Source organism: Macaca nemestrina, chromosome 6 (assembly GCF_043159975.1).
Source record: "Macaca nemestrina isolate mMacNem1 chromosome 6, mMacNem.hap1, whole genome shotgun sequence".
In the NCBI taxonomy this organism is placed as follows: Eukaryota; Metazoa; Chordata; class Mammalia; order Primates; family Cercopithecidae; genus Macaca; species Macaca nemestrina.
The window spans coordinates 2,080,698-2,093,002 of NC_092130.1; the positions used below are offsets into that span (position 1 = coordinate 2,080,698).

General features: G+C 50.7%; 1 protein-coding gene across 3 annotated transcripts in view; it reads left to right on the plus strand.

The window, feature by feature from the left end:
* LOC105484001 (chibby family member 3) overlaps positions 1-9,854 on the plus strand; it is an 18,694-nt gene extending 8,840 nt beyond the window's left edge. For 2 of the 3 annotated variants that reach the window (XM_011745120.3, XM_024793505.2), the window contains exons 3-4: positions 6,935-7,244; positions 9,645-9,854. The gene's annotated coding sequence lies outside the window, so the exon portion shown is untranslated. The remainder of the gene's footprint in view (positions 1-6,934; positions 7,245-9,644) is intronic. The other variant, XM_011745121.3, reaches the window with a different exon arrangement.
* Positions 9,855-12,305: the final 2,451 nt, after the last annotated feature.

Here is a 12,305-nt window from a genome sequence, read left to right on the forward strand (position 1 = left end):
TCGAGGCTGCAGTGAGTCATGATTGTGCCCCTGCACTCCAGCCTGGGCAACTGAGTGAGACCCCATCTCTAATTTAAAAAAAAAAAAAAAAAAAAAAAAGACCTAGCAGTGTCCACACATCTAGCCAGTTCATCTTGTGACTTGTGACTGCACGGGTATTTCCCAGCAGGGGAGTGCCATGCTTTTCCTCTCTGCCTGGTGGATGGGGACAGTCAGGCTGGTCCCACTTTGGGGCCCTTCCATCACTCAGGTTCTGGTTCAAGGCATAGCGTAGCCCTATCTCCTGGAGTTCCAGCTGGAGCAGCCACCGCTTCGCTGGGCAGGAGGATGAGGGACATGAGAGGGTGGCCCCGCATCAGGGCTGAGGATGGAGGTTGCTCTGGCAGGTCTCTGCTCTGGCCTGGGGGACTTGTTTCTGCTCCTCAGCCCAGGTGGTGGCTAGATGGGCAGCATTACCACAGGTCTGGGGCCTGGATCTCAGCCGGTCAGAAGTATGAAAGTCACACAAGGAACTCCTTGACCCTGCCATGGCTGTTGCCACAGTAATGCTTCCCTGGTCCCATCTGCAGCTATGCAGAGAGGTGGGGACATCAGTACCCTGCAGACAGAGGGGAAATGGCCTATGCAAACCCAGTACAAAGCATAAAACCTATGGTAATAATTAACCCTAGCCCAGCGCAGTGGGGCCCACCTGTAGTCCTCGTAGTCTTAGTCACTCCGAAGGCTGAGTTGGGAGGACCACTTGAGCCCAGCAGTTCGAGGCTGCAGTAAGCTATGCTATGAGCTACAAGCAAGACCCCATCTTAAAAACCCCCAAAAAACCTTGCTCCTGCCTCAGCCGTCAATTCCGACACTTGCGTGTTGGTCTCAACTCTCCTATGACACTCCTGACACATTCCCATCCTTAATGATGCCCCTGGCCTGGTCAGTCTGGAAGCACCCCTTCTCTGCACAGGACCTTGCTTGCTGCCTATGCTCACACATGTCAAAAAGAGAGTCCAGGCCAGGCATGGTGGCTCACACCTGTAACCCGAACATTTTGGGAGGCTGAGGTGGGCGGATCACTTGAGGTCAGGAGTTCAAGACCAGCCTGGCCAACATGGTGAAAGCCCGTCTCTATTAAAAATACAAAAATTAGGCTGGGCACGGTGGCTCATGCCTGTAATCCCAGCTACTCGGGAGGCTGAGGCAGGAGAATGGCGTGAACCTGGGAGGCGGAGGTTGCAGTGAGCCGAGATTGCACCACTGCACTCCAGCCTGGGTGACAGTGAGACTCCATCTCAAAAAAAAAAAAAAAAAAATTAGCTGGGCATGTTGGTGTGCACCTGTAATCCCAGCTTCTTGGAAGGCTGAGGCAGAGAATCACTTAAACCCAGGAGGCAGAGGTTGCAGTGAGCCGAGACCACACCACCTGCACTCCAGCCTGTGCGACAGAGTGAGACTGTGTCTTAAAAAAAAAAGAAAAAAAAAAAAAGAAAAGAAGGTCTAGATAACTTAGAAGCCCGGTGAGTTCTTTCCCATGTGCATATGGGAAATAATGGCCACAGAAGCCTGGTGGCCACCGGAGTGGACTGTGCAGGGACCAAAGGCCCATGACAGCCTGCTGGGTCTCCAGGAACAGTGGAAAGAAGGAAGCCTATGGTTGCAGTGAGCCAAGATAGCACCACTGCACTCTCGTGACAGAGCGAGACTCCATCTCAAAAAAAACTAAAAAAGGAACTGGGTGATGAGTACATGAGGGTTTATAATACTGTTCTCACTAATTTTGTTTATGGTTGGATATTTTCCATAATAAAATTTTTTTCAGGCCGGGGGCAGTGGCTCATGCCTGTAATCCCAAAACCTTGGGAGGCCGAGGCAGGCAGATCACCTGAAGTCGGGAGTTTGAGACCAGCCTGACCAACATAGAGAAAGCCTGTCTCTACTAAAACTACAAAATTAGTCAGGCATGGTGGCGCATACCTGTAATCCCAGCTACTTGGGAGGCTGAGGTAGAAGAATCACTTAAACCTGGGAGGTGGAGGTTGTGGTGAGCCGAGAACGTGCCATTGCACTCCAGCCTGGGCAACAAGAGCGAAACTCCATCTCAAAAAAAAAAAATTTTTTTTCATTGGCTGGGCGTGGTTGCTCATGCCTATAATCCAAGCACTTTGGGAGGCTGAGGCAGGCGGATCACCTGAGGTCAGAAGTTCAAGACTAGCCTGACCAACATGGTGAAACCCCATCTCTACTAAAAATACAAAAATTAACTGGGCATGGTGGTCTGTGCCTGTAGTCCCAGCTGCTCAGGAGGCTGAGGCAGGAGAATCACTTGAACCCAGGAGGCAGAGGTTGCAGTGAGCTGAGATTGTGCCATTGCACTCCAGTCTGGGTGACAGAGCAAGACTCTGTCTCAAAAAAGAAAGAAAGAAAATTACCCTCAGTTCCCTTAGAAAGATAGAAGCAATTTAATTCGAAGTCGGCAACCAGAAAGCCAAATGCAGAAAACTCTACAAATCATTAGCAAACCAAATTCAACAATGTATTGAAGTGGCAATTTGTCATAAGCAAGCTGAGTTTATCCTAGGAATACAATGGTGACTAAAGTTAGGAAAAAAATCTATAAATATAAATATATACATAAACAGATTAAAAGAGAAAAAGCAGGCAGGGCACAGAGGCTCACACCTGTAATCCCAGCATTTTGAGAGGCTGAGGTGGGCAGATCACTTGGGTCCAGGAGTTTGAGACCAGCCTGGGCAACATGGCAAAATCCCATCTCTACAAAAAAATACAAAAAATTAGCCTGGCATGGTGGCATGTGCCTGTAGTCCCATCTACCTGTAGCCCCATCTACCCGGGAGGTTGATGTGGAAGAATCAGTTGGGCACAGGAGGTCGAGGCTGCAGTGAGCTATGATTGAACCACTGCACTTCAGCCTGGGAAACAAATCAAGACCCTGTCTCAAAACAAACAAACAAAACAAAACAAAACAAAAAAAAAGGAGGCCGGGCGCGGTGGCTCAAGCCTGTAATCCCAGCACTTTGGGAGGCCGAGGCGGGTGGATCACGAGGTCAGGAGATCGAGACCATCCTGGCTAACATGGTGAAACCCTGTCTCTACTAAAAATACAAAAAACTAGCCGGGCGCGGTGGCGGGCGTCTGTAGTCCCAGCTACTCGGAGGCTGAGGCGGGAGAATGGCGTGAACCCGGGAGGCGGAGCTTGCAGTGAGCCGAGATTGCGCCACTGCACTCCAGCCTGGGCGACAGAGTGAGACTCCGTCTCAAAAAAAAAAAAAAAAAAAAAGGAAAGAAAAGAAAAACAAGAGAAAAGTCATACGATCTCAACAGATACAGAAAAATCATTTGAGGCCAGGTGCGGTGGCTCATGCCTGTAATCCCAGCACTGTGGGAGGCCAAGGCGGGTGAATCACTTGAAGTCAGGAGTTTGAGACCAGCCTGGGCAACATGATGAGACCCTGATTCTACTAACAACAAAAAATCAGCCAGGCAGGGTGGCACACGACTGTACTCCCAGCTACTCAGGAGGCTGAGGTGGGAGGATCCCTTGGGTCCAGAAGGTCGAGGCTGCAATGAGCTGTGATCCTGCCAGTACACTCCAACCTGGGTGAGAGAGTGAGATCCTATCTCAAAAAACAAACAACAATAACAACAAAAGGCTGGGCATAATGGCTCACGCCTGTAATCCCAGCATTTTGGGAGGCCAAGGCCGGTGGATCATGTGAGGCCAGGAGTTCGAGACCAGCCTGGGCAACTTGTGAAAACCCACCTCTAGTAAAAACACAAAAGTAAGGTGTGATGGCATGCGCTACTTGGGAGGCTGGGGCACGAGTTGCTTGAACCCAGGAGGCGGAGGTTGCAGTGAGCCGAGATCGTGCCACTGCACTCCAGCTTGAGCGACAGAGGAAGCGTCTGTCTCAAATAAATAAATACTACAATTTGTTTATCCATTCACCTATTGATGGAAATTATTTATGTTGTTCCCAGGTTTGGCTATTATAAATAAAGCTGTCTCATGCCTATAATTGCAGCACTTTGAGAGCCTGAAGCAGCAGAATCATTTGAGCCCAGGAGTTTGAGACCAGCCTGGGTAACTAATTGAGACCCTGTCTCTCTAAAAAAAAAAAAAAAAAAAAAAAAAAAAATAGCCAGACGCATGGGCGCGGTGGTTCACACCTGTAATCTTAGCACTTTGGGAGGCTGATGCGCGCAGATTACTGAGGTTGGGAGTTCAAGACCAGCCTGGCCAACATTGTGAAACCCCGTCTCCACTAAAAATGTGAAAAACCAGCCATGTGCAGTGTTGTGCACCTGTAATCCCAGCTACTCAGGAGGCTGAGGCAGAAGAATCACCTGAACCCGGGAAAGCGGAGGCTGCAGTGAGCCGAGATTGCACCACTACACTCCAGCCTGGGCTACAGAATAAGACTTCTCAAAAAGGAAAAAAAAAAAAAAAAATGGCTGGGCGCAGTGACTCACACCTGTAATCCCAGCACTTTGGGAAGCCAAGGAGGGCAGATCACAACGTCAGGAGACCAAGACCATTCTGGCTAACACGGTGAAACTCCGTCTCTACTAAAAACACAAAAAATTAGCTGAGCAGGCATGGTGGTGGGTGCCTGTAGTTCCAGCTACTTGGGAAGCTGAGGCAGGAGAATCCCTGGAACCCAGGAGGTGGAGGTTTCAGTGAGCCAAGATTGCATCACTGAACTCCAGCCTGGGCAACAGAGCGAGATTCTGTCTCTAAATAAATAAATAAATAAAATAGCCAGATGCAGTGGTATATGCCTATAGTCCTAGCTACTGGGGAAGCTGAGGCAGGAGGATAGCTTGAGCCCAGGAGTCCCAAGCCAGGCTGCAGTGAGCCATGATTGTACCATTGCACTCCAGTCTAGGTGACAGAGTGAGACACTGTCTCAAAAAAAAACAAAAACAAAACAAAAAAAACTGCTTTGAGTTCTTTTGGGTATATACACAGAAGCAGGATTACTAGGTCATATAATTCTATGTTAAATATTTTGAGGAACCTCCATACCATTTTCCACAGCAGCTGTATCTTTTTCCATTCCACCAACAGTGCACAAGGGTTCCAATTTCTCCACATCCTTACAACACTTATTTTCCTTTTTTTTCTTTTTTTTTTTGAGATGGAATTTCGCTCGTCGCCCAGGCTGGAGTGGAGTGGCACGATCTTGGCTCACTGCAACCTCCGTCTCCCGGGTTTAAGTGATTCTCCTGCCTCAGCCTCCTGAGTAGCGGAGACTACAGGAGCCTGCCACCATGCCCAGCTGATTTCTGTATTTTCTTAGTAGAGACGGTGGGGGTTTCACCATGTTGGCCAGGCTGGTCTTGAACTCCTGACCTCAGGTGATCCGCCCGCCTTGGCCATCCAAAGTGCCGGGATTACAGATGTGAGCCACCACGCCTAGCCAACACTTGTTATTTTCTGTTGCTTTAATACTAGCCATCCTGATGGGTGTGAGGTGGTACCCCACTGTGGTTTTGTGTTTCCTGTCTTTCATCAATACAGTTAATACTGCAATGAGGTGGCTCACGTGGTGGCTCACTTCGGAGGCAGAGGCGGGCGAATCACCTGAAGTCAGATCACCTGAGGTCAGGAGTTCGAGACCAGCCTGACCAACATCAAGAAACCCCATCTCTACTAAAAATATAAAATTAGCCGGGCGTGGTAGCACATGCCTGCAATCCCAGCTACTCGGGAGCCTGAGGCATGAGAATCCCTTGAACCAGGGAGGTGGAGGTTGTGGTGAGCTGAGATCGCGCCATTGTACTCCAGCCTGGGCAACAAGAGGGAAACCCCGTCTAAAAACAAAACAAAACAAAACTGTAATGAAAAGTCTTGAGTATAAGGCAGGGTGCTCAGTCTTCCTCCTAATCACAGAAATGCAAAATAAAAATTAAAAAGAAACTAAGAGCCATCCCGGCCAACATGGTGAAACCCCATCACTACTAAATCTCTATTAAAAATACAAAAATTAGGGCCATGCACTGTGGCTCAGGCCTGTAATCCCAGCACTTTGGGAGGCCAAGGTGGGTGGATCATGAGGTCAAGAGATTGAGACTATCCTGGCCAAAATGGTGAAACCTGTCTCTACTAAAAACACAAAAAATTAGCCAGGCATGGTGGCGGGCACTTGTAGTCCCAACTACTCGGGAGGCTGAGGCAGGAGAATCACTTGAACCCAGGAGGTGGAGGTTGCAGTGAGCCGAGATTGAGCCACTGCACTCCTGCCTGGGCGACAGAGCAAGACCCTGTCTCAGAAACAAAGAGGCCGGGGGCGATGGCTCATGCCTGTAATCCCAGTACTTTGGGAGGCCGAGGTGGGTGGATCACCTGATGTCAGGAGTTCGAGACCAGCCTGGTCAACATGGTGAAATCCCGTCTCTACTAAAAATACAAAAATTGACCAGGTGTGGTGGCGCATGCCTGTAATACCCAGCTTCTCAGGAGGCTGAGACAGGAGAGTTGCTTGAACCCGGGAGGCAGAGGTTGCAGTGAGCCGACATGGAGCCACTGCACTTCAGCCTGGGAGAGGAGACTCCCCCTCAATAAAAATAAAAATCTCTGCTCACCTGAGGGATTAGCAAAAACCCAAGAGTTTGCAACATCCACTGCCAGCAAGGCTGTGGGCGGGCACTCACATAAAACTGCTGAAGAGAATGTACAGTGGAAAAATGCCTACGTAAGGAGATTTGACAACGGGGAGCAAAACCGCGTGTGCCTTCACCCTCTGACCAGGCAGTTCCACTTCACAGAATGGATCTCAAACACGCATCCCCCGTCACAAACAGCCCTGAGATAAGGCGCTTGGTAGTCACTGTGTGTGCTTTCCTCCGGGCCCCTTCCCACAGGTGGCTACTGAGGTCATTTTATCAGACCCCCTGGGCTCACCTTTTATTGCATCCTGCACAGGGCAGCCTGGGCAGGCTTTGGCCAGCTTCGCACGGGTGCCACTGCACAGGCTCCCTTCAGAGCAGTGCCGGAGGACGGCGCCAGGAGCCAGTGCACACATCCCTCCTGTCCTGGGGGCCGGACAGCCACCGCGCGGGGAGACCCTTCGCTCAGGAGCAGCGCTGGTGTTGGCTCCACTCGCCGGGTCGCCCAGGGCCCTTCACTTCCCGATCAACTCCCCACCGCCGCCGCTTTCACGGGAAGCCAAGCCAAGTCACCTACGGCACGTGCACTGGATCAAAATAATACACGTTTGCACATGCGCCAGACGGTATGTTTCGTACTTAAGCGCAGGGTTGGAAATGGAAGGTCCTCACCCTGCTTCCCGGCTCCGGGGTCGTCTTCCCCGCGGTGCGCGGGAGCTCGGGGAGCGCGCGCCCCCTGCCGGCCGGCCGGAGCGCGGGGCGGGTTTCGCGCCCTCGGTGCCCTGCTAAGCTTGGAATTGCTTTGCTGGTTCCCGCCGGAGGCTGCTTTGAGGCTCCAAGTGACTCCCCGTTCCCCGGGTGCCTCGCCGTCGAGGAGCCCAAAGCTTCTCCATCTCCAGCGCTGGATGAGGTTCCCCTAGTTTTCCTTCTGCCCCGATACCCTGTACTGTCACACAGGTTGTGCTGATGGCGGGGGACCGGGACTGCACTTGCACGTGGCCTGGAGCTCACTTCCGCGCTCCCCCTCGCTGGACCTCTGACTGCGCAGGTCTCCGAGCTTGTTTCTTGGAGGCTTGGGATGGCTGGGAGGCCCCATGAGAGCAAGACGGTGAAGCTACCAGCAATGGGGCCTGCTTCTGATGTAGCCATTGACCGCAACTTGCATAGCTGAGCTTGCACATTCCTCCTCTCCTCCCCAGCCCCTGCCCCCGCACCCACCTGTGGCTGCCCTATGTCCTCTCCAGACCACCCCACACAGCTGTGGCTGCCCTCCCAGTCTCCCTCTTTCACCGCTCTGTGTGGTTTTGTCCTGTGCTTGCTCCTGACACATGGGCTTCGCTTTACCTTTCGTTTTTATTTTTCTAATTTTAACTTTAATTTTTTTTTTTTTTTTTTTTTTGAGACGGAGTTTCTCTTTTGTTGCCTAGGCTGGAATGCAATGGCGCACTTTCGGCTGACAGCAACCTCTGCCTCCCGGGTTCAAGCGATTGATTCTCCTGCCTCCGCCTCCTGAGTAGCTGGGATTACAGGCATGTACCACTATGCCCGGCTAATTTTGTAGTTTTAGTAGAGACAGGGTTTCTCCATGTTGATCAGGCTGGTCTCGAACTCCTGGGATCCGCCTGCATCAGTCTCCCAAAGTGCTGGGATTACAGGCCTGAGCCACAGCGCCCGGGCTTTTATACTTGCCCAGGGCCAAAAGGAAGTCTTGCATTAGTCAAACTCATCAGGTTCAGTAAAAAGTCAACTCTAAAATAATTATTTGAGACCGGTGCAGTGGCTCACGCCTGTAATCCCAACAGGGGCAGGGTGCCGTGGCTCACACCTATAATCACAGCACTTTGGGAGGCCTAGGCGGGTGGACCACCAGGTCAAGAGATAGAGACCATCCTGGCCAATATGGGGGGAACCCCGTCTCTACTAAAAATACAAAAATTAGCTGGGCATGATGGTGTGCACCTGTAGTCCCAACTACTCAAGAGGCTGAGGTAGGAGAATTGCCTGAACCCAGGAGGCGGAGATTGCAGTGAGCCAAAATCATGCCACTGACTCCAGCCTGGTGACAGAGCAAGACTCCATCTCAAAAAAAAAAAAAAAAAACCAGCCCAGAAAACAAAACGAGTCTTCATCTCCATAAAAAATTAAAAAATAATTACTTGGGTGTGGTGGCACCTGCTTGTGGTCCCGGCCTGTTGGGAAGTTGAGACGGGAGGAGAGCTTGGGCCCAGGAGTTGGAGGCTCCAGTGAACTATGATTGTGCCACTGGACTCCAGCCTGGGTGACACAGCAAGATCCCATTTCTAAAAAATAATTAAAAGCCGGGCGCAGTGGCTCACGCCTGTAATCCCAGCACTTTGGGAGGCTGAGGCCAGTGGATCGCCTGAGTTCGGGAGTTCGAGACCAGCCTGACCAACATGGAGAAACCCTGTCTCTACTAAAAATACAAAAATTAGCTGGGCCTGGTGGCACATGCCTATAATCCCAGCTACTAGGGAGGCTGAGGCAGGAGAATTGCTTGAACCTGGGAGGCGGAGGTTGCGGTGAGCCGAGATCGTGCCATTGCACTTCAGCCTGGGCAACAAGAGCAAAACTCCACCTCAAAAAAAAAAAAATAATAATAATAATAATTAAAATAAAATAGTTATCTGTCAAATTTCAGGACCAAAAGTCTAGGTCTTGTCAGTCAACAGACACAGCAGTGAGTGGGGGAAACCCTGGAGGAAAGGTGTGGAAGGGCAAGGGCTTTGGTGTATTTGGGTGTCACTGAGGAGGCCCAGCTCTCTGGTATACTGCCATCACCTCCTGACTGATTAGGTGAGGATTGACCAAGGTAAACGGTTCAAAGGCTAAATGAAATTTAGCTGTGCTACCAAGAAGGTGCTCTAGTTTTAGTGCAAGAGGCATTTAGTCTTCAATGTGTATAAATATATATATTTTTTCAATGTGTATATAATATAAACACAGACACACCGCCAAGGCTGGTCTTTCCTGTAGTTCACTGATATTTCTGGTTCTTTTCCTTCTAGGCCTATGGGAAGGTTTTTCATTCCTGGCATCTTGAGGAAAGGTTTGGCCATGTGACTTATATGACTAATGAAATGTTGGCAGAAGGAATGTGTGTCACTTCTGGGCAAAAGCCTTTAAGAGCCATAGTGATGAATCCAGATGGCGGAGGCGTCATTCCCCTCCTGTAGTATGAGCTGTGAGAAATAAACCTTGTCATGTGAAGCCACTGAGATTTGGGGTTGTTATTGCAGCAAACCAGGCCCATCCTGACTAACACATCCTAAATCCTTTCAGAAACAAAACAGTACAGGCAAACTAGCAAACAGACAGGCAGACAGATTATTTCCCTGGAAACTCTGAGCCCTGAGAATCCAGAGTTCCTTTCTTGGATGCTGGATGGCAAGTGAAAGTATGCTCAAATCAAGGTTGGCACACCTCACGTTCACACTGAGCTGAAGGTGTGGGAGCTCCCACTCTGAGCTGGAGGGCCACGGTCACAGCTACTCAGTCAGGACCAGCCCTTGCTCCGTGTTGTGCTCATCTACATCATGGCCTTGTGAGGCTGCAGGTCGGAGTGGACTCTGGGGCTGTGGGTCATTCCACAGGGCTCTGATAACAGCCTCCTCATTCCTCCTACAGGGCTCCTTGGCTCTAGCCCTGTAAGTCAAGCCTCTTTCTTATTTGTTTGGGTTCTTTTTGTAGTTGTTATATATTCATGAGTCAGTAGTCATGACGGATCACAGCTTTTAGTGAACATTGTCATCCGCACCATGTTAAATTAAAAAGCAGGAGGCCAGGCCAGGCGCAGTGGCTCACACCTGTAATCCCAGCATTTTGGGAGACTGAGGTGGGCGGATCACAACATCAGGAGATCGAGACCATCCTGGCTAACACAGTGAACCCCGTCTCTACTAAAAATACCGGATGGAGACCGGCTCTGCCTGCGTCCTGGTGCCCTGCCCCACAGTGCAGTGGAACCAGAGACAGGGCTGCGGGACGATAGCAGCACTTCAGGAAGTGCTGTAAGGAGAAAGGTCCAAGGCAGGAAACACGTCCCATAGGGACAAAGGGGAGGCTGATCACCTCCCGGGGACCGACCACTAATCCAACCCAGAGTGGCTGGGGGTGGCAGGAGTGGCTGCCAATTTGCCAATTTGGATGAACCTCATGTCCCCACTAATAAGGTGGAAGGGAGAAAACAGGCCAACAGAGTAGCAAGTGCAGCAAGAAAGAGCTTGCTGGCAGGGTGGCAAGAGTGGTTTGCCACCCCAAATGGGAGTGTGTGGGTGCATGTGAACTGGGAGTGTGTGGGTGCGTATGAACCTACTGGGGACATGACAGGGGCTCATTTCGTCCAATGAGGAGCCCTGGGGTAGCAGTGGTGTATGTATGTATGTGTGTGAACGTGGGAGCCTAACTAGGTTCACCCGGGACACAGGAGAGGCCCGTTTCATCTGATGAGGAGTCCTGGGGCAGAGGAGGTGTGTGAAAGTGTGTGAAAGAGATGGTATGGGAGAGGCCAACGCAGGGAGTGACGTGGGGAGGCACAGATCCCTTAGTGTAGGCTGTGTGCTCCGAGGTGAGTGCAGGGGAAATCAGACCTAGGGCACTGCATACGGCTGATAGGACCAGCTCCACGGCTGCAGCAGGCTGTGAGATGGGAAGGCACATTCCTGACTAAGCAGCATCCGAAACTCTCATAATAGGACCTGGTCTGGTAGACCCGAGACTGAAAGTGTGCCACAAGGAAGGAAATGGGAGGGAAAGCGTCACAACCAACTCCTTTGGAGTGCATGTTAAAAAAAAGTTTTTAAAAAGGATTTAGAGGTGATTGTGGGATGAAACTGGATGCTCAAAACTTAAGGACATACTATGAATTAGAACAGCCCTCTTTTAGTGTTGGATGGCTGGCCGAAGGCAATGTAGAGAAATTGGCCATGTGTTTTAAGGTGGTGATTGGGGTCGAGGACACGACCTAGTCTTTATATTGATTCATGGCTAAATAAATGCAGCCCTGCCTAGCAGTTTACTGTAGAATGCTCGCAGCTCATGCCAAGATGAACCAGCTGCGCTGGCAGCTACAGAGTTAAAGGGAAAGTCACAGAGGCTTGTAACTCCAACAGTAAAAAGCGAAAAGTAAAAACCAAGAGTGGAAGTAAAAATCAGCTGCCCAGGCAGCTATGGAAACAAAAGAAAAGTCTTAGGAAAGAGAAAACCGGTTTTGCAAGAACCAGAGGAGGGAATGGAGACCCCTCCTCCCTACATTCCAATCTTCCCCCTGTTACCAAGGCTAACTGCCCCTAAGGGGTTAAGAGATACAAGCTCCCAGTATCACCCAAGAAGCAGAAATCAGAGCTCCGGGAAGTTTATTTATTTATTTATTTATTTTTTTGAGACGGAGTCTCGCTCTGTCACCCAGGCTGGAGCGCAGTGGCCGGACCTCATCTCACTGCAAGCTCCGCCTCCCGGGTTCACGCCATTCTCCTGCCTCAGCCTCCCGAGTAGCTGGGACTACAAGCGCCCGCCACCTCGCTCGGCTAGTTTTTTGTATTTTTTAGTAGAGACGGGGTTTCACCGTGTTAGCCAGGATGGTCTCGATCTGACCTCGTGATCCGCCCGTCTCAGCCTCCCAAAATGCTGGGATTACAGGCTTGAGCCACCGCGCCCGTGAAAGGCTGGAA